The 27,167-nt window shown below is 36.1% G+C and overlaps 1 protein-coding gene across 1 annotated transcript in view; it reads right to left on the bottom strand.

Moving 5' to 3' along the window:
- Positions 1-27,167, bottom strand: part of LOC309481669 (exostosin-1) — a 429,414-nt gene that overhangs the window by 175,666 nt on the left and 226,581 nt on the right. The window lies entirely within an intron of this gene.

Consider the following 27,167-nt stretch of genomic DNA (forward strand, 5'->3'; position numbering starts at 1 on the left):
AAATGTATCATTTGATCACAAACTGAGCAGAAAGATGCTCTCAAGGAACGACTGAAAACACACTAGATCCATAGTACAACCCATGCACTATATTCCAAGTATTTGGGATATATAAATTGGCCATATAAATATCAGCAACTGCACCAAATTGTATATTTTTGCTCAGTTTTTTTATTAAATTGAGGTGTTTTTTTCCTCAATTTAATTCAATTTAAGTATGAGCTCCATATCATACTGTTCTAGCAATACAATCCTGATGTTTCAAACATGATACTCAACAAAAAACACATATGCAAACACATATTGTATGCAGATTTTCTTTAGATTTTAGATTTGTCAGGGTTACAGGGTTAAGCTAAATATGAGCTTTGGGAGGTTAGGGTTATTAGTGATTTATGACTTCACTGATATGATTCGGAAGTCTTGGAATGCATCACACAAGTTGTATGGGCTATTTTATGATACTTTAATGGTGTAATTTTTGTCCTTTTTTAATCTGGACAGCTTTAGGCCCCGTCCACACTACTGCGTTTTCGTTTAGAAACGGAGAATTAAAACGAATAAGATCTCCGTCCACACCAGCGTTTTAGCTGCGTATTAGAATTGATCTCCGTCCACATTAAAACGACTGAAAACGCGGATCACGTGACGATTCACCAACACTGGGCATGTGCGTGCCGGTGTAAACACAACTTCATTGATAAAATGATCCCACCATGCGCTGGTTCTTCCCGGGTTAACCCAAAACCGACGCTCCATGTACGGTCGATACCGCCGCTGCACACGGGAATTGTCACAGATCACTCGAATAATAGCTTGCCTCCGGCGCATGTAGGCAGTTATAGCATTGTAAAATGCAGAATTTACTTGCACAACAGCTGCTAGCAAAGATATACGCCATGACTGATGACACCCAATCATAGAGCCGAGTGTGAGCCTCTACTACGTCATCGTTTCTAAAGTCCTCCGTTTTGACCCGTCCAGACTAAAACGCCCTCCGGAGATTCAAAACGAAAAACGGGTCGGCAGCGTTTCTAAACTTCTCCGTTTTGGGTCTCCGTTTTTGCCGTTTTAGTGTGGACGGGAGGTGCAAACGTAGCAAAAGGTCTCCGTTTTTAAACGAAAACGCAGTAGTGTGGACGGGGCCTTAGTCACTATGAACTATCACTGAATGGAAGAACTATTGACTTCTATACCTTTAATTCAAGGTTAAAAGGACACATTCATTGTGATGTTACACCTGCACATATAAGTGTCTCTCGCTGAGTCCTTCCTTGAAGTGAAAGACAATATTCACATTCAGTCACAAGACTCTTGGGCTACAATATGCATTGAGAGCGTAAATCCCCTCTTTTCTCTATGAGGGGTTTAACAGCAGAGCCGAGGGAACCATCTCTCTCCACGAAGGATTAGAAAAGAGCTTGGATTCAATTCACTTCATTATTCAACGGCTTTTGTGTGCTCGAGGAAATGTGTTTAAAACCCAACACACAAGCAAGGTGACTGTCACATAATAAAGGCCCTGAGTGTACCAACATTACGTTTAAAGAGCAAAATATCTAGATTGAAGACTCAGTAGTGTGGAGAGCTAAGCCACTGCTACACTCCTGAGTGAACAGACTCAGATAAAGTTTAATGGGATATGTAGTGCTGTTTAATTCTCTTCTTTGACAGATATTCAGAGTTAATTGATTTAGAGTGACTTACAATGGCAAGACACGTCGGATGAGTAATCCTTTCGATACTGCTCATTTACTGTGTGAAGGATCTGCATATATACATGAGAATTTCAGCCTGTAAATGTAGTCACCACCTGGAGCGCCGCCGTCCAATTCACATCCGAGAACCAATCAATCCGATCATCCATAATCATGAATATTCATGTCATGTATAGTTGTAGATGCAGACGATGACGAAGAAGATTAGGTTAAAAGTCTTTAATTACAAACTGGATAGATCAACCCATGCATTAGCCTAAAGAGAACGGTTAACTAAACACTGAAAAGACTGCAACTTAAATACAAAGCAAATGAGGGAAATAATAATAAACACCTGTGAGAGTAAATTAATCATCATGATAACTATTAAGGGAGCGGGAAAACTGAACAAAGGAACATATGTGACTGAAAATAACAAAGTAAAAGTAAATAAACTAAACAGACCTGGGACAACTCTGGCCAACGAACGAACACGGTATGATTCAGGCTGCATCACAAGTCAGAATTCAGATCGGGATCTGTAGCATTCAAATATTCACCCAGTTCCTGATATTCATCAAAGTCACAATAATAGATGCACAGTCTGGTTGAACAAATAACTATATTAAATGCACTCAGTAAACATTCACAGTGCATACTTGAAGTGAACTCGAACTCTAGACTAATGAGACACTAACCTGATAACTAACCACTCCAACTCCAATCAAGACGAGATTGAAGGCTTTATTCAGAGACTGTCCAATAAAAACACTCCAAAGTTTGAGTTTCTGTTCATAAGAATCATTGATGTGAATATTCATTAAAACAGATTCACATACTTTGTCCAGCAAACATATGTATTAAAAAAAAAAAAAAAAAAAAAAAATCATGATTAATAATGTTAGGTAAGATTAATCACAAATAATCTAAATTTTCTATCATAAATATATTTACATAATATCTGTTTAATGACATCTTAATTTTGAGATAGATTATTGTTATACATGCATATGTTGGAGCTTGTTTGCATGTATTAGCTATTGAATTAACACATTTTAAATTATTATACGTAATTATTATAACAACCACCATATATCTACATGTAGCTCTAGACAAGTAAAACAATCTTTATGTTTGCAATTGCGTTTAGTGTTGCTAGTACTGCAATGGCATCTTTTGAACTTAAATTTGAGAGAGATTATTCTTAAGAATGCAATATGCTGCTGCTCATTTGCATTTATTCGCTCTGGAATTGCCACAATTATAGGAAGTAAAGAAAAAGACGTTGGAATGAAAAAATGAGCTGCATTAAGCCTTAAATACCCTTTAGTTACTTGGGACGTCATTCACTACCCTCCTCCTCATTTAATTTTTAAAGTTAGACATCAGCCTTCTTAGTATTCCTCAATCAATTCAGTATAAACCATATAACAAGAAAAAAATAATAACATTATAAAAAAATGCCTGTTTTCCCATTTTATTTGTAAAAATTGTATGGTGTGACCGAGAATGGGGTGACCAAAATAATGGCCTGAGGTGTGTAACAGTGTAAGTATTTATTTGATTTTTTCCTGCACAACAATAATTTAATCTTTGATGACTGAATTTCATGAAGGATGGAAATTGTATGCATAAACACATTCTTCAAATAAAACTAATCTGTGTCAATTTAAAGAGCTATTAGCATTGCAAAACAACATTTGTTGTCTAGGCATATTATTTACCATCTGACGCTTTTTAAACAAGGTACTGATGGGACTAATTGTTTCAAAATGCAAACGTTAGAGGTTTGATGACCAATTACTAATTTTGGTTTTGATGACCATAAGGAAAGAGTCGCAACATCAGCAATCATTTACTTCATAAATTTAGCTGATGAAAACTGACATTTATTGTATCCAAGTAACCAAATTTGAGTCAGAAACAGCTGACTGCTTCAAGCATTCCTCCCGTGTGTGCTGAGTCTCAGCTCTTTGTGTTGCTGTTCGCTGTGTAACTGCTATCAACAATATTAAATCATACCTAAATTGTAATTATTTTTTAACAAGAGCATTATTTAACATTTAAAGTACTTTTAATTGTCGCTGAGACAATATTTCAAAATCTATGTAGCATGATTTCCCCAAAACAAGTTAAGCGGAAGCTGATTTCTTTGGTCAACTCAATCACGCAGTGCAGTCACCTGTCAAGAAAAGTTCAGACATCATGGATTCAGAGCAGAGTTCGGAAATATCATGGATGGAGCTGATCATGACAAACAGTAATACTATCTATCAGGATATGATACCAAGAGATAGGAGTTAGTATTTGTTTCAAAATTTTGTAGGAAATCAGCACTGTGATCAACATGACCAATTAATTCTTGCTTAACTGGTTTAATAACAACACATTTTACGTTATTATAGTTAATTACTATGTTATAATAACCACCAAATGTATCTACTAGCAGCTTAGGAAAAAAACAAAGCAATTGTTGTTTTTGTATTTCTGTTTAGTGAAGTAGTGGTGCAAAAATTAAAGTTCAGGTTTAAAACAAGACCAAATTCATCCACTGAGCAGTAAAAACTTTATAATAATGCAGGATTGAGAAAATGAATGATTCGATCAAATGAGTCAAATCTAATTTTTACTCAAAAGGTATGCTCGGCAGTCTCGGTCTAAAGTTCAGGAGGTTTAAGAGGTTGTGTTTTTAATCATTTCCCCCCGCTGTAGCTCTGAGTTTCTCTAAGCACTAAACTCCCACCTGCCTGCTCTTTGTCACACCAATCTATTTCTACTCAATCCAGACGGCTTGTCCATTTTGAAGAGGACTCAGAGGAGAAAGCTGGAACACAGTTATACTGCTGCAACAGCACTCCCTGGAACAAACCCCACATCAAATCAAGAGTTCTGTAAAAACATATCTCAACTGAAAAAAACTAAAACCCAACTCATAAATAACCTCCACTCGACAATCAACTCAGAAACTCAGTTATAACTAAAAGAAAGATCTACTTCAATAAAAACGACAACAACAACAACAAAAATATTTCAATATAATATCAAGCATTCGCATACAATTAACCTCAAAACCAAATACTTAAAAACTCTTAATAACACATCAGGTTATATATATTACTAGATTTCATTACAGTTTTTACTGGCTAAGTTTAATAGAGTGGAACTCATTTCTGGCCTCTAGTAGCAGTCAAAGCGCCGACCCCTCAGATAACAGCCTATGGGCGGCACGGACAGCAGCTGTGTATGAGCAGATGAGTTATATCACCGCTTACACTCAGAGAGTTTGACTCAAAGCTGCCGCCGGCAGGAGGAAGAGGTTGTTTTAAAAACAGCAAGAGAATGGACGTGACCTCAATATTATTTTAGAAATGAACACATGGAAGTGTAGCAGTCTGTTGTTGACTGTCAACAATGTCCACAGATTTATGCCCAGTGAAATGTATTCTGTAAGAACTCGCATAATACCAAGTGACACACCAGAATTACACGGCTAATCGCCATCAATGGGGAAAGAGGCTTTTTAGCTGCAGAATGGTGTAATTATGTGATCTACCAGCAAGGGCTAACAGTATAACGTCATGTTTCATGTCACAGTCATATTTCTTGTCTTGTCATGTGATTCCCTAGCCCTCATGTGATCCTGCCATGTGCTTCCTTAATCTCATGTTGTCATTGGGTAATTGTCTAATCATGTTCACAGGTGTGTCTTGTTTAGTGATTAGTCCATGTGTGTATTTAAGCCCTCATGTTTGCCATGCATCTTTGTCTTGATGTTGCAACCTACTGTTGGTGAGTTTTCTGTTTAAGTTTTAGTTTATAGTTCCAAGTCTTTGTTTTGGATAATCAATACACTGCCCATAGGTTCTGCAAACTAGCCTCCAGTGGACTGAGGTTACATAATACAAAACCAACCATGAACCTAGCAGTTTGTTTGTTTCACATCTGTCAAGGAAATCAATGCATAGAGGATTATGTGGATGAATTCTGTGGACTTTGTGACACGGCTGACTTTAACGATATTGCCTTAAAATATTTTTTTTGTCATGGTTTAAATGAACCCGTTCATTCTTGACTGCCTGCGGGGAAAATTCACTTTTCACTAGCACAATATATGGACTATTCCCCTCTGTTGAGCGGCTCATCATTTACTGTGGGTTTCGAGGAAGAGGATCCCCACAATCCCACAGTACCCTCAAAGCCAGAGACTCTTCACGTCATGCCTGCCAAGCCCCCAGCTAATATGGTCGCAACACCTGAGCCCTGGGCCAAGATGGCCACCAAGCCAGAGTCATCTCCTGAGCATGCAGTGCTGACCATTATAGCCACGGCCATTTGGTGTAAGTGGGCCGCACAGACATTGGCTCCAGCCCCTCACCAGAGCCCAGAGAGGACTCCAGCCCCTGACCAGAGCCCAGTGACTGATCCAGCCGTTGAGCCCACTCCATTTCACAACCCCATATCTCCGCCCAATAAAAATAAAAAAAAGTTTAGGAGGGGCCTCAATGGGTGGGCTCAATGCCTCATGTGATCCTGCCATGTGCTTCCTTAGTCTCATGTTGTCATTGGGTAATTGTCTAATCATGTTCACAGGTGTCTTGTTTAGTGATTAGTCCATGTTTGTTAAGCCCTCATGTTTGCCATGCGTCTTTGTCTTGTATTGATGTTGGTGAGTTTTCTGTTCACGTTTAAGTTTATAGTTCAATGTCAAGTCTTTGTTTTGGATGAGCAATAAACTGCACATGGGTTCTGCAAACTTGCCTCCAGTGGACTGATGTTACAAACAGGGCAAAACCCTAGAATCAAAATATATATATATATATATATATATATATATATATATATATATTTTCCCCTGCATATAAGTATACAACTTGCACGAAACAACAACATCATTGGAAAAACATGCTTGTGGCACATTTTATATTGCTTTTTGCACGTTTCGTGACTTTTTAAAGTGAAATGTGTGACAGTAAAAGCATGTTTAGCTTTATTTGAAACGGATGAATGTGAATCTGGCAAAGTTTTATTACATTTGGTTTACGTATCACTATAGGGTTGGGAATGGAAAATCAATTCTTAAGGTCAGGAATCGGATACTTGTTACAAAATAAAAATTGTAATTCCTTTGATTCATTTGAATGCATTTTAATGTGATTTAAAACCATTCAAGCGCAAGAAGACACGTGCGCTGTTTTCTGTGCTGCGCACACATCCAAAATGTGTGCACAGAAAGCGGTCTCTTATACCGTATAGCAGGGATAGGCAAGTAAGTTTGGCATTGAGGATAATTTAAGAAATTAATTGATGAAAAATGCAACTAGAATTGCCTGTGACTTTTGTAACTGGCAGTGAGCTGTTACTCTGTGTTAAATCCTGTAGTAGGACAGTCATTAACAAAAAGGCACATTTGTATGGTGGTGTCTGGGTTTTACACTGGATAAATTAATAAAGCAGTAGTGGCAAGTATCTTAATTGCCTTCCTAAAACACACGTGGGACATGTGGAATGGATAAAAATAACAAAAAAATAAGAGGATTTGAATAAGCCCATTAATGGCATGTTAGAGTCATGCGCTTAACGAACTACGTTTTATTTCCTATTTCCATATTGTGAATAATAAATGTGTATCATTTTAATTTGCTTGTTACACAATGGAGCCTCACCTATTGTAATAATTATTTGACGTAGGCTACTTTTACACTCAGAATTATTCCTTGGCATCCTCACGTACTAAACTGAATTTTTTTTTATTGTTTGTGTGCTGGAGGTACGCGATTACATCGTGTGCAGACTAGTGATGTTAACATTTAAGCTAGCTGGTGAGAGAAATAGCACTATCAAAGAGTCTAAAGAGGAAAGTTGACAGCGAAAACATGGATGGAAAGAAGAATGCAAAGACAACTACGTTCATCCGGTGTGTCTTATCTGCAACGAAGCGATCCACAGACTCTTTTGAATTTCTTTCAGAACTTTTCAAATTAAAAGCTTTCAATTCATCTCAAAATAAAAGATTGCTTCAAAAACGTTCTCATACTTTTATTTTGAAGGCAAAATCACTAAAGACAAAGTGATTGTTAGTAACTGTTGCTGTCATGACAGATCTATTCCAGAACCAGCCACTATCAAAATATTCTGTCTGCGTGCGCGGGCCAAAACCGCCTGTTGCCGACCACTGCTGTATAGTGTGCAATACTTAACTGAGTTCTCTTCCGAGTCTTTGTGCACTTGAATAGACAAATACACACAAAAATATGTCAAAAACCCTCATAAACAGTTGACAGAAAACGCATAACAGTATATTGGATCCGTGCAGCTCTTAAAGTGACAGCAGCCTAATATTCCTGCTGCCGTCTCTAATAGTGTGAATCAAACAATCAAATAAAGAGAGAAAATTCACTCTGTTCTTGACTGAATAACTTTTGTAACTATATTTGCAATGTATATTTTGTTTATAAAGTGGAATGTTATTTTACATTAAGATTACAGTTTCAGTTCCTGAATACCATGGAAATCTTAAAACACTGTTTATTTCAATCGTATCTTTGTTCAGTTGTATTTATTTGTGCAATTGCTAATTAGTTTATTTCTTCTTTTTAAATTATTGAGTATTTACTTGTCTTTAATAATGCTTGAAATTTATATTAGTTAGGCTAGTTGTTTTTGCTATGTTTTTTTTTAAACCATGTATTCATGTATTAAAATCTTCCACTTTCATGACTGTTTCTTAACACACTTAAGCACACTTTTAAAAAGTGTACTGTCACCATAATGTTTAGTTGTATTCATTTCAAGGACTTTTAGTTTGTTTTCATTCAGCACATGCATTTCTTTGTTTTTGTTTTCTCACCACTGATCAGTCACCATGGACACCTACATAATCACCACAGCTGTTCATCATTGTCTCATCATCACTGTGTATTTCAGCTCCTCTAGAGTTCTCATGCATTGTCCGGTATTGTTTGTGCAGTACAGTGTCTCTTGTCCCTGTTATATCATCCTCATCTTCTTCATCTTCCTTTGATCATCGTGTTACATGTACTTTCTAATAATGTCAAATTAAGTTTTATTCTAAAGTGCATTATAAATCATTAATTAATAATTAATTATATACTTTTTTTTAAGTATGTATTTTTATTATTAATTACATATAAAGATGTAGTTAAGTAGGTCAAAAAACACTCTTAAGTTCAACTAATTGCATTTAATATAAATATTAACTATAATATATGTTCATTTAATTGTAAATCACATGCAATTAAGAGTACAAATGTATATTATTTCCGTGATAAGTATCTTTTTAAAAGTATTCTAAAAGTGTACTTCTTTTTCACAAGGGAAACACTTGCAACAGTTAACTGAACAGAGACAAACTTGATGACTAACTGCATGATACACTAATGGTGCTTTTTTTCCCTCTAATTTGGAAGTTTGACACAGCTTCAGTCCTCATTCACTTTCATTATCGTAACGGTTTGTCAGGGTACTCTTCAGAAATTCACTTTTGTTCCACTGCAGAAAGAAACTCATGCACATTTGGGGAAATTAACATTTTTCAGTAAAATGTTTCTTTAATGCATTAATATGTCCTTCAACTTGAGTAAACATTCTAGGAATTCATTAGCAGTATTGATAGTACATGAAAAGAAACTTCAGGATCAAAGCCAAAAGGCTCTCCAAGTGCACAAAGAAAACTATTTCATCGCTCAAAGAGGCATGTAGTAATGAGAAAAGATTAATTAATTAATTGTTTCAGGATTCAGTGAATGAGACACAAGTGAGAGAGGATGTTATGCAGTTCTTGCAACAACGAAAAAAAAGCACAACAACAGTCCTATAGAAGTAACTCACTAAAAAATGTGCTGGATGCACTTTGTACTGCCTACTATATAAATGTGGCTGCACACTCTAGAATCTCAGCAACATCCTGGTACTTTTTGCCTATATGTTTCATTAATGCTGTGTATTCAGACATCCTGCTCATTTGATGTACTGTTTATTACATACTACATACTGTAGGGACAGGGCCGGCCCTGACCAATTTGCTGCCCTAGGCAAGATTTTACCTGGCGCCCCATGCATCACAGCCCATTTCACCCCGTCATTGTGTTCATGATTTAGCATATATATATATATATATATATATATATATATATATATATATACACACACACACACACACACACACACACACACAAATACCAAGAGCATTACATAGCATTCAAGTCAAGTCCCCATTATCTTTTATAGCACGATTTACAATAAAGATTTAATGTGAACTTTGCTATTTTGAATAAACCTGTAAATAAATATCATTACTATGCCATAAAATGTACAGGCCAAAAGTTTGGACACATTACTATTTTTAATGTTTTTGAAAGAAATTTCTTCTGCTCATCAAGCCTGCATTTATTTGATCAAAAATACAGAAAAAAATTTAATATTGTGATCAGGGCCGGTTCTAGACATTAGGAGGCCCTAGGCAAAATTCATGTTGGAGGCCCCCCACCCCCAATAAAAAAACGCTTGAAACAAATATGATTCCTAACCTTTTTATTTATACAACATTTAATTTTAAAAGCAGTATATTTTTACTTACACAGTACATAAGTTTGGACACATTACTATTTTTAATGTTTTTGAAAGAAGTCTCTTATGCTCATCAAGCCTGGATTTATTTGATAAAAAATACAGAAAAATAATATAGTGAAATATTATTATGTGATGCAAAGCTGAATTTAGTGTCACGTGATCCTTCAGAAAACTTTATAATATTCAGATTTATTATCAAATGTTAGAAATGGTGCTTAAATGAGAAGTTCACTTTTAAAATGAAAATTCTGTCATCATATACTCACCCTCATGTTGTTTCAAACCTGTATGAATTTCTTTCTTCTGCTGAACAGAAAGGAAGATATCTAGAAGAATGTCAGTAACCAGACAGTTTTAGATACCATTGACTTCCATAGTAGGAAAAATATACTATGGAAGTCAATGGTATCTAAAACTGTCTGGTTACTGACATTCTTCTAAATATCTTCCTTTGTGTTCAGCAGAAGAAAGAAATTCATACAGGTTTGAAACAACATGAGGGTGAGTATATGATGACAGAATTTTCATTTTAAAAGTGAACTTCTCCTTTAATATTTATTTTATAACCTGTGATACTTTTTTTCAGGATTTTTGATTATTAAAAAGTTGTTTTAAAAAAGTCTTCACTATCACTTTTTATATATTTAACACATCCTTGCTGAATATTCCTGTTTTTTTCTGTATTTTTGATAAAATAAATGCAGACTTGTAGAGCATAATAATAAACTTCTTTCAAAAACATTAAAAATAGTAATGGGTCCAGACTTTTACCGGTAATGTATGTACATATTAATCAAACTTTATCTAAGGTAATCTCTTTTTTGTTTAATGAAGATGTTACTGTTGTTGTTGTTATTTTGCTGTTTTATTCAATTTATTCACAGTTCCAGAATCCCACTTCAGTAGATGAGCATAAGTGCTTTTATATTGCATTGCTACCTTAAATATGCTATACACAAATCAAGTGGAAGAGAAAGACACGATCGCTACTGAGCATAAAAAAATGTATAAACTGATATTATTGGCGTAATGTCAGGGTATAATCTAATCATCAGCAGAATTTAGAAGATAGACCCATAGATATGAGATCCTTTATTTGAAACATTTAAAAATGTTGTAGTGTGTTGGCTTTTTAACTTAGAATACAGACGTCTTGTCTTTTAATTTTGTAGCTTTTTTACTAGTCAGCTCCCGACGCGATGTTATTCATTGTAGGCTACGCGCAAATTCAAAGCGTCGCGTCTGGGCACGTTAATGACGCTCGCGCTCTTTTAAACTCGTAATAAAGCGGTGAATGATTTTTCCAGAAATGACGCTGATCTGCAGTACAAGTTTATATTTAGAATACATTGCAATCACTCCAAAATAGATGACGACAACTCACACACCTGCATTATGAGCTGTGCTTCTTTGTGTGCTTATTAGGCTTTTGCCTCGCAGCACCTTATGGATGCGTTCGTTACACATACTTTCAGAAGCCGGCACCCGCTTTGTAACGGACACATTAATTGGTTTAACTGCAGTAATGTAACAGTCTATGGTTAAGATAAACATCGTCACTATTTTTAGTTAATTCATAAATATTGAAATAAATTGTAGATAGGACATTTGTACTTTTTTTTTTTTTTTTTTTTTTTTTTGTCCCTCTGTCTGGGCCCCATCCCGCCAATCGGGCCCTAGGCACGTGCCTAGTTTGCCTTTGCGTTAATCCGGCTCTGATTGTGATATATTATTACAATTTAAAATAATTGGTTTTCAATTTATTATACTTTAAATTATCATTTATTTCTGTGATGCAAAGCTGAATTTTCAGCATCATTACTCCAGTCTTCAGTGTCACATGTGACATCCGGTCTATCACATGATCCTTTAGAAATCATTCTAATATGATGATTCATTATCAAAGTTGGAAACAGTTCTGCTGCTTAATATTTTTTCATAACCTGTGATACTTTTTTAGGATACTTTAAAAAAAAAAATTTTTTTACTATTTATTTATCAATGTTTTAAAAATAGAAATCTTTTGTAACAACAATATACACTACTGGTCAGTAATTTGGGGTCAGTTGTTTTTTTTTTTTTTTTTTTTTTTGGTTGAAATAAATCAATACTTTTATTCAGCAAGGATGTGTTAAATTGATAAAAAGTGATCGTAAAGATGATTTATATAATTAGAAAATATTTTATTTTATTTTAAATAAATGCAGTTCTTTTTAACATTTTAGTCATCAAATATATTAGGCAGCAGAACTGTTTCCAACACTCATAATACATCAGAATATTAGAATGATTTCTAAAGGATCATGTGATAGACTGGATGTCACATGTGACACTGAAGACTGGAGTAATGATGCTGAAAATTCAGCTTTGCATCACAGAAATAAATGATAATTTAAAGTATAATAAATTGAAAACCAATTATTTTAAATTGTAATAATATATCACAATATTTATTATTTTTTCTGTATTTTTGATCAAATAAATGCAGGCTTGATGAGCAGAAGAAACTTTTTTCAAAAACATTAAAAATAGTAATGTTTCCAAACTTTTGGCCTGTACTGTATCCCCACAACTGCACAACTGTAGAGTAAAACATTAATAAAAAAGTGATAATAAAAAATGCGTCTTAAAACTGACATGATTGTTACAAAACCACACAGTCTGGGGACTCTGGAGATGGAGAACTCAGAACAACTGCTAACATTAAGTTTAAGGTAAAAATAACTGCCATGAAATTATAGTATCTTACTCCTCCTATGCCATAAATTGTTCATTCACTACATCACTTTACCTCTGTCTTTATCCCCTTTTATCCTCTTCTCTTCTTTTTGGCACTGTATCTATCGCAGACTATGCTCATTTATAATGTGTCATGTAAATTCGGCCTTCCGTCACAATCAGGAAACTTTCACCGCGTCTAGAACTGGCGCGAGCTGCCAGGCCCGTTTCTACGAGCTGTGTGTTAACAAAAGCAGTGCTGTCTACATTGGATGCGGAGTCGCGCACGCTACACAACAAATTACCAACAACTGATCGCGCGCGCGCTCTGTTTCTGACGCACTTCAAGCACTCGATGGGCGGGGGACGATTGGTGAGCCGGACTTTTTTTTTTTTTTTTTTTTTTGTAGTAGTATTTCGAATTAATGGTTTTAAAATAGTATTATATATATATATATAAAAAAATAAAAAAAAATAAAAAAAAATAAAAATCATTCTGGCGCCCCTATGGATGAGTGGCGCCCCTAGCATTTGCCTATACCGCCTATGCCGCGGGCCGGCCCTGTGTAGGGAAGTATGTTTCACGTAGTGTGCTTTAGGGTTTTGCAGCACATTTTGATCTAGTAGGTCATACAGGTATTTATACAGAAAATATGCACACAGTAGGCCTATGCATACTATATTATGCAACAATGGTAAGAGTAGTATGTTTTTATGCTATTTTAAACAGGTTTTTCTTGTTTGTTAATTAGTTCCTTGTCTTTCAATACTCTTAAGCATGGTTTGAGCCCCGATTTTAACTTGCCGACAGTTTTGTGGAAATCATCAACTGATGCCTGAAATTGGAGGCAAATCGGTGCACGTTCATGCGAGTGACAATTGCGTGTGTGAATTATCAAAGACACAATCGGAGAGAAGCTTTGATGTGTCTCCGATGCCCATGAGATATTTAGCATGCCAAATATGCAGTCCTGTCTGCGTCTCAGAGTCCTGCGGTGTGAAATGTGCTTTGACTGGAAATTACATCGGCGACGACCTACAGCCAATGAGAGAGCAAGATAAAGATACAGGGAAAGTTCAGGGGGGTTATAAGGCCAATTCACACCGCACAGACAAATGCCAACAAACACCAACAAACAAGTTGGCAGTTGGATTTAGAATTTTATGAAAAATAACTGTCATGTTCACACTGCCCCGCAACAGACACCAACAAACACTGATTGAACATGTTTAGGTGAAAACAAACCCAGACCAACACCAACAGACGCCGACAGGGTTTACACACTGATCCAACAAAACCCAACAAACGTGTTTGGCCTATAGACTTGCAACAGAACATCAGCAAGCATGGGTTCTGCAAGAAAACATTCTCTCTTTCATATTCTTCTTCTTTTTTGCAGCAAATCAGCGCAGACAACAGACAAAACAACATTTTAACAGGAAGAAACCCAGTCTCTCGCATGATTTCACTTTGCCTGTAAAGTAGTAATTATTACTATTGAAATGTTTAATGTGTGACCCCCTGTCACCGCTCCGTCATGTAATGTGCACACAACAGCAACTTAATGGTACACCAGACTAGGGGTGGCTCGATACCACTTTTTCATGTCCGATACCGATACCGATAACACACAATTGAGTATCTGTCGATACCGATACAATACCATATATTTTTTTCTTAATTAAGCTGTTAATAACACATTTGTCAGGAGGATGCACTGCTTAACCTAGCCATCTAAAAAGCATCATGCTCAAACAGTGCAATAAATGTTCTATATAAGTAGCCCACAACATGACTCAGTTGTGCAATACTGCTGCTTAATTTTTATTAAAACAATTTTTAAACAGAACTTGTAGCAGCATTTTTAATTATTCAGCACCATTCAATTAATGAAATTTAAAGTGCAACTGTGCAAATAAAACAAAAATTATAATTCCAGTGCCAAAAACTGGATGTAACACAAAACTCTTATGTAGTCATAGGGCTGTACCCGACTATTCGAATATTCGTTCGGTGGGTTGGTATTCGATTTGAGAATTTGACATTCGAATATTCGTTTTTTTTTTTTTTTTTTTTTTACACCTGGCATCCCCCTCGAAATGGTTCTCATTCGCGCTTGAATATGTTCAACACTATAAAATCTGACGAAATATAGATAGACACACGAGACGAGACACGTTCAGAATGAATAAACTTTGAATAAACTACAGAACAGCGCGAGTGGGAAGCGGCGCGCCTCACGCGGGCAGGGCTTATATGCTCCGAGAACTCTTTTTTACAACTATCTTATAAGGCCTAGCCATTTTTAATAGGATGGACAGTTGAAGGAACCCAACCTCGTTATTTGATGCTTCTTGAGTTGGCCTACTAAAGTGTTCCTGCAACGGTAGTATTCTCTGGCTAGAGCGCAGAACAGCGGAGTTTGTAAGGACAGAAGTGCATGCCTGCGAGCTTGTATTTTGGGTTAAGCTGCGTTGCTTTGACATTGTGGAAAATAGAACAATAGAAACAAAATGTATTAAGCTTTTTACCCCTTATTATCAATCTAAATTAATCTCATTTTTAATTTAACTTAATTACGTTTTTCTTTATTTAAATTCGTTTTTTTCTTTAATTAAATTTCGTTTTTCTTTATTTAAATTTCGTTTTTATTTATTTAAATCTACCCTTTACTGTGTCAGTAATTTGTTAGTCAGAAAAATATTAGACTACCTTATTAAAAGTATTGCTTAAGTTAACAGACCTGTGTGTGTGTGTGTGTGTTACGTGCGAGTGTATTTACTTTGTGTTGTTCATGGGGAAGATGCGTTTTATATCACTAGTGCAGTAATCCGTTCTCGGAGCATAAGCCGTGCCCGCGTGAGGCGCGCCGCTTCCTGCTCGCGCTGTTCTGTAGTTTATTAATTATGAACGTATCGCGTCTTATTTTAAATAACTCCACACAGCTGACATGATAACTTAATTGCTGAGAGGGCTTACCTCACTCACCTCTAGCTACCGTTCACGTGATGCCAGTGTTGCCAAGTCCGCGGTCTCTCCCACCCCGAAACGCGATTGGCTATTTTTAAGAAGCAATTGGACGGGATTTGTATGTGAAAATCTGGCAACGCTGCGTGACGCGTGTTGCTCATCTCTCTTTACGGCATGTCTCTCAGGTGTTGTTAAGCATTTGTATGACAATTTAGGACTAAGGGACGTGATCGTATCGGATCGGGTTATACTCCCGCGATTCATGCAATATCCGATCCAGTGATTTTGGCCAGTATCGGACTAATACCGATACCGAATATCGGATCGGCGCACCCCTACACCAGACAGTCGTGTAGTGTGAGAAGAACAGCAATCCGACAATTTTGAATATTGTGCAGTGTGTACCCGGCATTACTTTTGACCTACCGTTTTATCACAACGTTTCTGTAATAAAAACAGAAACGTTTTTCTTTTGCGTTTTGGACGTACAGATGACAACGTTGTCAAAATGATCCCAGTTCACACGGAGCCGCAAAAACGATTAAAAACGCTGTATTATTCATGCCAGGCCAGTAGATGGCGATGCCACTTAAGAAAGACACACTATACGACTATAGACTGAACACATAATGAGCATGATGCATGAGCATGATGTCATTGTTTTTATAAATTCATGTTTTTGTAGTTTACATGGAGATAATAACTGTATTGTTTTAAAAAACTTGCACTTTGAAACCCATTTTCAAAAGTTTGTGTTTTCAGGCCCCAAAACGCCATTGTCGTGTAAATGAACGGCCAAAACGCATTAAAAAGTTTTCAGTTGAATACCGTTTCCTGTAAACGCCCCCCTGAGATGAATGTAAGTCTTGGAGTGGAACTCATATCCATCCTCTATTAGCCATTAAAGCCACACTAAGTAGAAATTGTGTTTTTGTCAAACAGCAACCCCTAGAGTCGCTGTGGAATACTTGCACTGTCGTAAATATATTATATTATAACGTTTTTACATGATTGCAGCTAAATCACAAGTAAATAGTCTATAGTCTAGGCCTACTGTATAATTTAATTTGTGTTGTTTTTATTGGAATGTAAACATTACAAAATGCCAGATAACATCAATTAAGTTAAATGTACGTCGCATTATTTCATAACATTGGCCGTTATGATGTCATTAGACATGATTATTGCAATTTATTTACACTATTTACAACTTCTACGTTAGGCTTATTTATGATAATTATGTGAGATATTGAAAGCTGTTCTCATGATAATCGCAGGAATCAATGTCAACAGCGTCGTCTGATATCCCTCAGGACTACGTGATAAATACACCTCACAACACCAGAGTTCAGCTGGCAAACTAATTCGTGAGGCATAGCTATCTGATTTATCAAAACGATTCCATTTACACCTGGTCACATAAATGTATTTTTGCGAAACGGATTTAAATTCGATCTTCAATTCTCGCGCTATATGCAGATTTAATGGAGTGCACGTCACCGAAAGCAACAGATATGAGCTGCATTTTATAGATCATCAGCTAAAATTTCTAAATCAAAGACCGCAATAAGAGAGAGCAGTAACAGCCCTGGTAAGATCATTTCGTTTCTTTACTTTTAATGATGAAGATTGTGTGTTAAGCGTCTGCGACTTACTTTCACTTTGATTTGCGATAGTTTGCACGTTGGCTTGATGCAGTTGTTCATCTGCGGTGATGCGTGTTCCAGCGCGTCGTCATATCTGGATATAACATATAGCCTGTACAACGCTCTCACACGTTTTTTTTTTTTTTTTTTTAGCATTTTTGGGAGGAGTACAATTTACATATGTGGTTTCAAAAACCATATGCATTTACACTTGTCCAGTTTCGTCTGGAATGCGTCTCAGATCTCCTCCTGAAGTGGTTTGAGGGATCGGATTCAAATCCGTCTCAAATGCGTTTCGGAGGGCATTTAAACCTGGACTTTTCACGATCGGATAGCTATCCGATCTGAGAAAACGCATGAAGTGGCCAGGTGTAAACAACCCCCATGACAAAAACATACGCACGAAAGCCGAAAACAAACGCTGGTTGGCCTCTCACGTCCAAATTTGACGAAGTGATGGGGGAAGTGACGTATGCCGTAAAGCAGTCGAATTTTGTAGTTCTTTTTGTGCTGTGGTTACTACCCGAACCCCGAAGTTACATAGTGCCAGTAAAAGCGATACAGACTCTGTCAGGCTATGGCAGACGTGTCATTCAACCTATTGTAAGTTGATGTGCCATCACAAGGATCTTGGAAATATATTATGAAGGTTGAAAAGTTACATAGTGTCGCTTTAAAATCACTGATTCCATCCAGTGAGCCAATAGGCAGCCTAGACAGCAGCTGTGTATGAGCAAATGTGGTTTCACATAGAGAGTTTGGCTCAAAACTGCCACTGGCAAGAGATTGGACATGAACTCTATTATATTAGCAATGAACACATGGACATAACAGTCTATTGTTGACCCTTGACAATGACCACAGAATGACATCTAATTTATTCAGGATTAGTGTGCAAATACAAGCCAATAGTCACAGCAAACGTTCAAATTGTTTTAGGTATTTATGGAAGCTTGTTTCCACCCCAATATAAAAAAGGTCATTTTGACTTTTTATCTCACAATTCTGACTTTTTCCATGCAGCTATGAGTTTATAACTCACAATTCAAACTTTATAACTGTATATCTAACAAAAAAGTCAGGATTGTGAGTTATAAACTCTTTTTTTCTTAGAATTGTGAGACTTTTTTTCCCTCTTTTTTTCTCTCACAATTCCAAAATAAAATGTCAGAATTGTGAGATTAAAAGACCTGTTGGTCACACTTTAGATTAGGGTCCAATTCTCACTATTACCTAACTATTACGACTTTTGCCTCAATGAACTCCTAATTACTGCTTATTAATATTTGTTAAGATTGGGTAAGATTAAGGAATGTAGAATATGGTCATGCAGAATAATACATTAATTTGTGCTTTAAACAGCCAATATCCTAGTTATATGCATGCTAATAAGCAAATAGTTAATAGTGAGAATTGGACCCTAAACTTCCATAGGTATTCTTTACATGTTGTGTTATAATATTCTAACATTTGATTGTGTATTGATATTACACAATATGCTCTATGTCATTTTTTTTTTTAGCTTGCATCCAGATCTAAGTCCAAGATGGTGAATCGCACAGTTTAGTTAGTTCAGTAGGTTATTATTCAATCATATTATTGCACACACAATTCTTGTTACTGTTATTTATGTATGTTTTGTACTTTTATTAGGGTGACATCTCTATAGTTATAGGCTGATTAAGTCATGCTATGTTTAGAAAATAAAGTTTCCATAGATAATGACTCTCAATAGATAAAACTCCATTCAAACAACTGTTCATTTGTTTTGGTCTTGATTCACATTCCATGTTTGTGAACACATATCAATATTTAATTATTAAAAAAGCAATTAGTTTAACTCAGAATTGCCTTTTTCAAATATCTGGAACAATAAAGCAGGGCAGTCTTCTAAGTTTTGTCTCTTGTCTTTGATTTGACATCTTTTAATTGTGTTAAAATGTCAATTCACTCCTCGCTGCTCAGAAAAATGCCAGCAATTAGACAAAAACAAATGTGAGAAGTCTAACATGTTCAAAACTATCAATTTAATGGTGGGAATGAAATGACACATTCTTTGTTTCGCAGCTAAAATTTCTTACCAATGATTGACTGTTTTACATTCATGTCTTTAGTTTGTTCTTTGTGAGTCAGCTCGTAAATGATGAGCAAATTATCCCTTTACATGATAAAAGCACCAAAAGTGAACAATGTATGTATCAGATTTGGACTGTTATGACTTTGTGATGGAGTTGTGGTCCAAACCCTGTGTGGTTCACCATATAATTTTGAGGGGTGAGACCACTTCATCTGTGAGATTATATGATATTCTGTGATATAGCAGGATGTGATAAGACGATTTTTGGTTACTTGCCACTGTCACCATTGGCTTTTGGCTTGCTTAGTTGGGGACACTTAATATTCAACAATATTATTGATCTTCCTGCATTGACACCAATATATGAGAACTGAACTGAGCTGGACGATGAAATCAATGTTTTCTCCGGCTATATAAACTAAATTAATAACTTTTTTACAACAAAAATGAACCATCACTGAACTTACTGGCACTATTTTCTTCTAGATCTGCTATAAAACAAACTTTGTTGCATTGTTTTTCCTGTTATCACTGTAAAGCTGCTTTGAAACAATCTGTATTGTAAAAAGCGCTGTATAAATAAAGGTGACTTGACTTGACTATATGGTATGATTTTACAAGCAATCCAATGGAATAAAACATGAAATGTTTATAACTTTCCATTTCAAAGCACAAAGCTTACCTTTTACTTTAGCTCAGACAATTCCCTTAGGTACAGTTTAATTTTCTTACCATATTATGGACATTGCATCATAAATAATGTGGCTTTAACCCAGTGTAGTAGAAACTGATACGTTCAGTCCATTAATGCCAAACATACTTTTTAAATCAATGCTTTCTTATGCTGTGTCCTCACATTAAACATTATTGGGTGAATGTTCACTGAATAGTTTTGCCATTTTAGCATGCTGTATTTCAGCACAAAACTCTGCGTTATATTCACTTATCACCTGAAATCCAGTTTAACCGGGTCATAAACCCTTCCTTTTTGTGTAAATTAGCTTTAAGACTGCAGCTTTTTCACATAAGCCCCGTGTTTGCCTTATCGCAAATTAATTTTTTCAGAATATATTTTACATTTATATTAAATTTAATTAGTTGAACTTAAGAGCGTTTTTGGTCATGAAAGTTTACTCTTTTTAAGTACACTTAAGTGGTCTTTTATTTCATTCATATTATATTATCTGCAAGTATAGTTTTTAAAACGATACTTTTAAGATTAGAAATTTTCTACAAGTGCGAGTGCACTTTTTTAAAAGGGATCACTCATGAAAAACACAACAACACAGATACTTTAGCCACTTTCCAAGACAAGGACATTGGACAGCAATAGGGTGGCAATTTTAATTTAGTTAGGATGGCTGATTGTGGAGATTTGCAAACCAGTTTATCTGTCAAACCCTGACAAATACGCCAGACAGCTCGGTCTGACAGCACTCGCGGTGCCATTACTGAAACAATGCCTTGGATCTGTGCTTTAGAAACCTAAAAAGCTCTCTGAAAGGTACGAGTAATTACTAAAGAATAGCCGGTCATGACAGCCTGTCGCTCAGGCTCCACATACATTAGCAAACAGCAATTAGCTTAATCACCACTGACAAAAGTGGCATTAAATATACTAAACAGACAAAAGAAGCTCACAGAGGCATTCTCATTATCAATACTTGTCCACAAGGCATAAAAGAAGGACAGGCATTCATATCTTGAAAAGACCTACAAAGAATGTCTGCTAACAACCCTGCCAAACCAGGGAAAGGCAAATCAGTTAATGCAAATCAAGCAGTTTGAAATATCTTTCTGGGAAATCAATAGAAATAACTCTTTTGACTATAAGGCCTTGTGTCCACCAAAGCGTTTGTAGCCAGCTGAAAACGCCAGCACTCTTCTGAAAAAGCCTTGCTGATTTTTTTTATTACATTTTTTAGCTATTTACAAAATAACCACGGATGTGTTACTAGTATCTGATTTCCCAGATAGTTTGTTTCTGAATGCAAAAATGAAAAATGATAAAATGTATGTATTTGCTCTGGCTCTTATTTTCAATGATTTTGTTCTGTTGTTGTTGTTGTTGTCCCAGCAGGATGTGATCGCTGTGGTATTTGTCCCGCCCCTTCTCCACTGTATTACTATTCTATTATTGGATGGCTTGGTAAAAAGTGACTGTGATGAGCGCTGCATTTTACCAAAAATCGAACACTCTCAGCGACCGTACAAAAAAACCTAGAAGGGTATAGTTGCAGCCTGGAGATCTCCAAATGGGAGCCCTAAAATAGTGCGTGGTTTCCTCCCATTGACAGACAGGCACATGACAAACATGGATGATTTTCCCCCCCAACCCAGTTCCGTGCAAACTCTGCCCCGCAACAGATTCTAAAGATTTCATTTGTCAAGTCAATCACACTGCTGATATCCTACACAATTCTATGCTACAATAACTGCTAACCCCTAAACCTACCCTATACCCTAACCTTAATCAGTTAAATTGACTGCTGGGTGGGATTTGTGCTGAATAGCATGCTAAAGAAAATGGCAGTTTATGAGATAAGCAGTTTGTAAGATTATGCAAAATGAGATCGCTGAGCCGGGGCCGTCCGTAACTCCCCAACCGGACCTCACCGGACAATGGGACCTTTTTAGTTGCGCTCAGCACCACAAACCCCTTTTACCATGCAAATCTCAGCCCCCCTGGACACCCCATTTACTTAAAACACTACGATAGAGTAAAACGTTCCCATGTGCTGCACTGGGCTGGCTCACGGGGTATTCTTGCTTATATCATTGAGCAGAGGTTCAAAATCCAGTCTGAACTGGCCACGAGCTCTGGGCTCCTCTATCATGGAGCATATTGATTTATAGGAATTTTTATTTTAGATCAACTATAAACAATGTTTAATTTACAAACTTTTATTTTTAAATGTAAGTCAATGACAATTGGCTGAAGCCAGAGCCAATGGCGAAAGTCTTTGCGTGTGGAGACCCCACCCACTTTTGGAGGTTCTGCCCACTTTTGGAGTTAACGCCTTATTTTGGAGATCTCTGGTCGGAAGCTATACCTACTTGAAAGAAAACAAACAAAAAAAACAACGCTCAACTCCTCGTCACGCTGCTGCCGTTTAAACCAATTTTTTTTTAACTATTCTAGCCTCGGGAAAAATGCTTTGGTGAACACACGGCCAAAGTATAAAGTCTTCTCAGAAAGAGGCCTATTGACAACAGCTGAAGAGAACAACCTCACTTTCTTTTATTTTATGTGATGTTTAATGGTGGCAGTAGGTTCTGCTAGACCCTCAGAAACCTTAAAATATTGTAATTATGTCATCTCTCTTCACATTACCAGTTGTTAAAACACTTTATTTTGTTTACTGTATTATCCTCTTTTTTACTGTACTATCCTTTTTTTCTGTATTATCCTCAGTGGTGGACCAGATGACAAGGCAGCAGTCTTTGTTCCATCTCAAAATAAACCACAACCAAATTCAATCACCAATATATACTTAATGTATATCTACTGACAAACAATTTTTATAGACCTTATGTAGCCCCGCCCCTTTTCAGCTCGTTTTAAAATCTTCCCGGTCTACTGACATTTGTTAAGACATCTGCTTTAAATATTACAATCATCATGATAGCTTCCGTTAACTTTACATTAATCAAATCACTTCAAAAACTCCTGGACAGCAATGCCATAGAAATATACAGAGCGACTGCAAAAACGGAAGTTCAAAGACAATATTCTAAAGATGGCGGCGCCCTCGTTTCTCTGGTGCATAAGGTCTATTGTGGCAATGAATGTTCATCCATGGGTCATCCACAGGAGTCAGTTGCCAGGTTTCCGTTCCAGTGTTTCATATTTTTTAAGCACATTCCTGAAAATTCAACTGCTTCGTATTGAAGCAATTATACCTGGAACCGGTCATACTCAAAACCATTCTAATGATTTGTAAGGACACACTTTAAAGTTAAAATGAAATGTAATTAGCAGAAGATGTAATTTTCTTCCATATTGTGATGTACATTCGAGTGTAACAGATTTGCGAAAAAAAAAAAATTTTAGGTCAAAGACTTGGTTTTATGCATTGGTTTGGGATGTATAATAACAACTGGATTGTCATTACAAATGATGTGCCTGAGGTATTTCCCTGGCCCACATAATGTTCTATCAATAGCAACAGGTCAACTCTTCAGAACACCAATACTTGTTTACTTATAGTCTGCATACAATGAGCTTGCAAAATAACACATGACAACATTCCTTTTTATCTACATAATAATCACTTTTGTTATAAATTCAACTATCAAATCATTAATCACACACGGCACAATCAAATCTCACTCTACTATATCGAATAAACAGCATCTCTGCACTGTTCACCCATAATATTATCAAATTTAGCCCTGTCAATATCAAATCTCTGCACCACTGACCCACAAATATGATTCAATATAACCTCATCAATATCAAATCTCTGCACCATTTTATCATCCAATATCATAAATCTAACATAATCAAAATCGACCCTCTATGCACACCAGAGTTTGAGTCCAGGCTCTTTAAATCAACAAGGATTGGACACATGCTGTTAAATCAGTGCAGTAGTGGTTCGCTGTCTGCGGCTTTCACTTCAAACGTAGTATCAGTCACATTAGAAACCTCACACAGAGTGGCTGTTCCCCTTTCAAGGCCATCACAGACAGCGCAGCTCTGTGACTAAATGATTAAGGCGTGGAATCAAAGTGCATTTTCTCTCGCCTACCCAATCACATGCTAATTACATAATGAAGCAGTTTTCCAGCATGACTATCGGGAGCGTGTTTGAGCTTGAAGGACAGGGCACACCGACAACAGAATATCATCTGTAAATGGCAGATGCACATTTCTAAATGCTAGAATGTAAGACTTTTTTTTTTTTTTTTTTGAAACAAAATATATTTTGTTTACAATAAGGTTCATTAGTTTACAATAAACCTTTACAATAAGGTTCATTAGTTAACATTAATTAATGTATTAACTAACATAAACTTACAATGAGCAATACATTTGTTACAGTATTTATTAATCTTTGTTAATGTTAGTTGATAAAAATACAACGGTCCATTTTTTTGTTCATGTTAGTTCACAGTGCATTAACTAATGTTAACAAATACAACCTTTGATTTTAATAATGTATTAGTTGATGTTGAAATTAATATTAACTAAGATTAATAAATGCTGTTGAAGTATTATTCATTGTTAGTTAAGGATGTAAACTAATGAACCTTATTGTAAAGTGTTACCTATATTTTAAATGAAACATGAGAGATTTCTGTCCTTCAATTAAAAGTCCATTCCATCAAAACCTTGATGGTTTAAAAAAAAAAGAGTCAAATAATCCATATTAATTGAACGGTTTAATCCAAGTCTTCTGAAGAGACACAATTTCAGGTTTCATTTAGGCTTGTATTCACATATAAACATTGAGGAAAGCACACACAGAGCAAATATGGTAAACGGAAGCTCAACCATACTTGCTTGGTGGTTCTTGCAAAAGCTCAAACTTGCTTGCTTGAAATGCAAGAACAAAAGTCACTGCTTCTCGCACATCAAGCAACCCTGTTACTAAAGTTTATAAAGGATTTTTTGCAAAATATATAAATCAACTGTGTTTTAAAACTAGCTAGCCCCTACTGAGTGACATCTTCCTTTAGGTTAAATTTGCAACCCTGTTACCAAAGGAAAACTTTTTTTTTATTTTTTTTTTACTTTTTTCAAAAATGGGAAACATATGTTCATCATCAACTACAAGCAAGCATTTGGTCCCAAATAAGCAAGTTTTGAAAAAATAAAACAAAACAAAAAAAACCTTCAACCCTGTTACCATTTCTGGCATACAGTATCCATACAAAAATAAATCTGCTTATACTATAATACTTGGTTTGATCCTTTGTTTTTATCATTAACTAAAACTATTAAAATAATTTTTTGTTAATTGAAATACAGCTGAAATAAAAATAAAATCGGATCTTAGATCATCAGACTCCCTCACCCGGGCAACCCAGCCGGGGTGATCATCAGTCCAAGTGGCGCACTACACCATGGTTCCCTATCTTAATCCACAGCCACCTCAATGCTTTTTCTGCAGCTTCAATTATGTTCTTGGTGTCTCTCCTTTCCTGCAACCCTCTGATGCCAAAGAGATTGAATGCCCGATGTAATGACTGTCCTGCAAAGCCCCTCCAGCCAACCTCAATGGGCTAACAAAGGGCCTTCCAACCATATCTCCTACATTCCTTTACCATTCCTCTACTAAATAAAATGTTTATCTTGAAGTATACTAAAATTACTAACATAATAGTAACAATTGTAACAAATATTTGGTACCTTTCTGGAAAGTGTCAGAAAGCTTAGGACAGGATTTCAATTAATTGCACTTTAATAGACCACACCCGCACAAATATACTGGCACACAATGATTCACAAAGTGATTTACAGTTTTAAGATTGCATGAAATTAACAACATCTGATGCTCCTCTTTTTATTTTTTCTCCCACTAGTCATATAGACAATGAACTGAAGTGAATAAAGAGAGTGATGACACCAGATGTGTAAGGGTCCAGATGGGACGATTGTCTTGGCTTTTTTCCAATGTGACAGTCAGATCTTCAGAAGACGAGTGATAAAGTCCTCTCGGCGTGCTGCACACGCTCAGGCCAGCCCTCATTAGAGTCGAGTAATAGAGCTCACACAAGCTCTTGAAGGATTAGAAAACTGTTTAACATACTGATAAATGCTTGAGTGTTAATTTAATTTCTCTTTTGCTCGTCGTTGGTGTACTCCAGTGTAATTAGTTTGGAAGCACATAAATGTCATTAGATGCCTCTTGTGAGGGGTGTAGATAAGCCTTGTTCTCAAGATAAGCTCCTGTTGCCAAATATAGGACTGCAAGCTGTATAACACCAGATCATTTCATAATTTTTTATCATACACTTAAGTCATCATGCAGCTTTAAAATGGCCGTAACTTTTGAGCCAATCACCAGGAAAATTATCATATAGTGCTGATAGTGATGGCATAATCATTGACAATAAAAAACAGTAACCCTGTTGTAAATGACTGTCCTTCTATTACAAAATATTCAACATGGTATTATGTATTATTTAACAAGCCTGTAGCTACCAAGATCTGAAATGAATTAGACAATTTACAGCCAATATAGGCAATTTACCATAGGAGATATTTGGTTTTTAAAGCTTTTTAACAGCTATAGCGCCACCTATAGTCCGATCTCCATAAAAGACTGAATATTTCTTTGCAATCATATGATGCATGTTCTCACCCAATTTCGTGAAGTTTTGAGTTTTCTTTTAGGATAGGATTTTGAGCATATTTTGCCACGCCCATTTTATAAATGACCCTGTTATAGCTACCCAAATGGTAAATTTAAACATTTATTTTGATGATTATTGACCTAAAGAGTCCAGAGAATTGAACT

Source organism: Leuciscus leuciscus (assembly GCF_965113295.1).
Source record: "Leuciscus leuciscus genome assembly, chromosome: 19".
Taxonomy (NCBI): domain Eukaryota; kingdom Metazoa; phylum Chordata; class Actinopteri; order Cypriniformes; family Leuciscidae; genus Leuciscus; species Leuciscus leuciscus.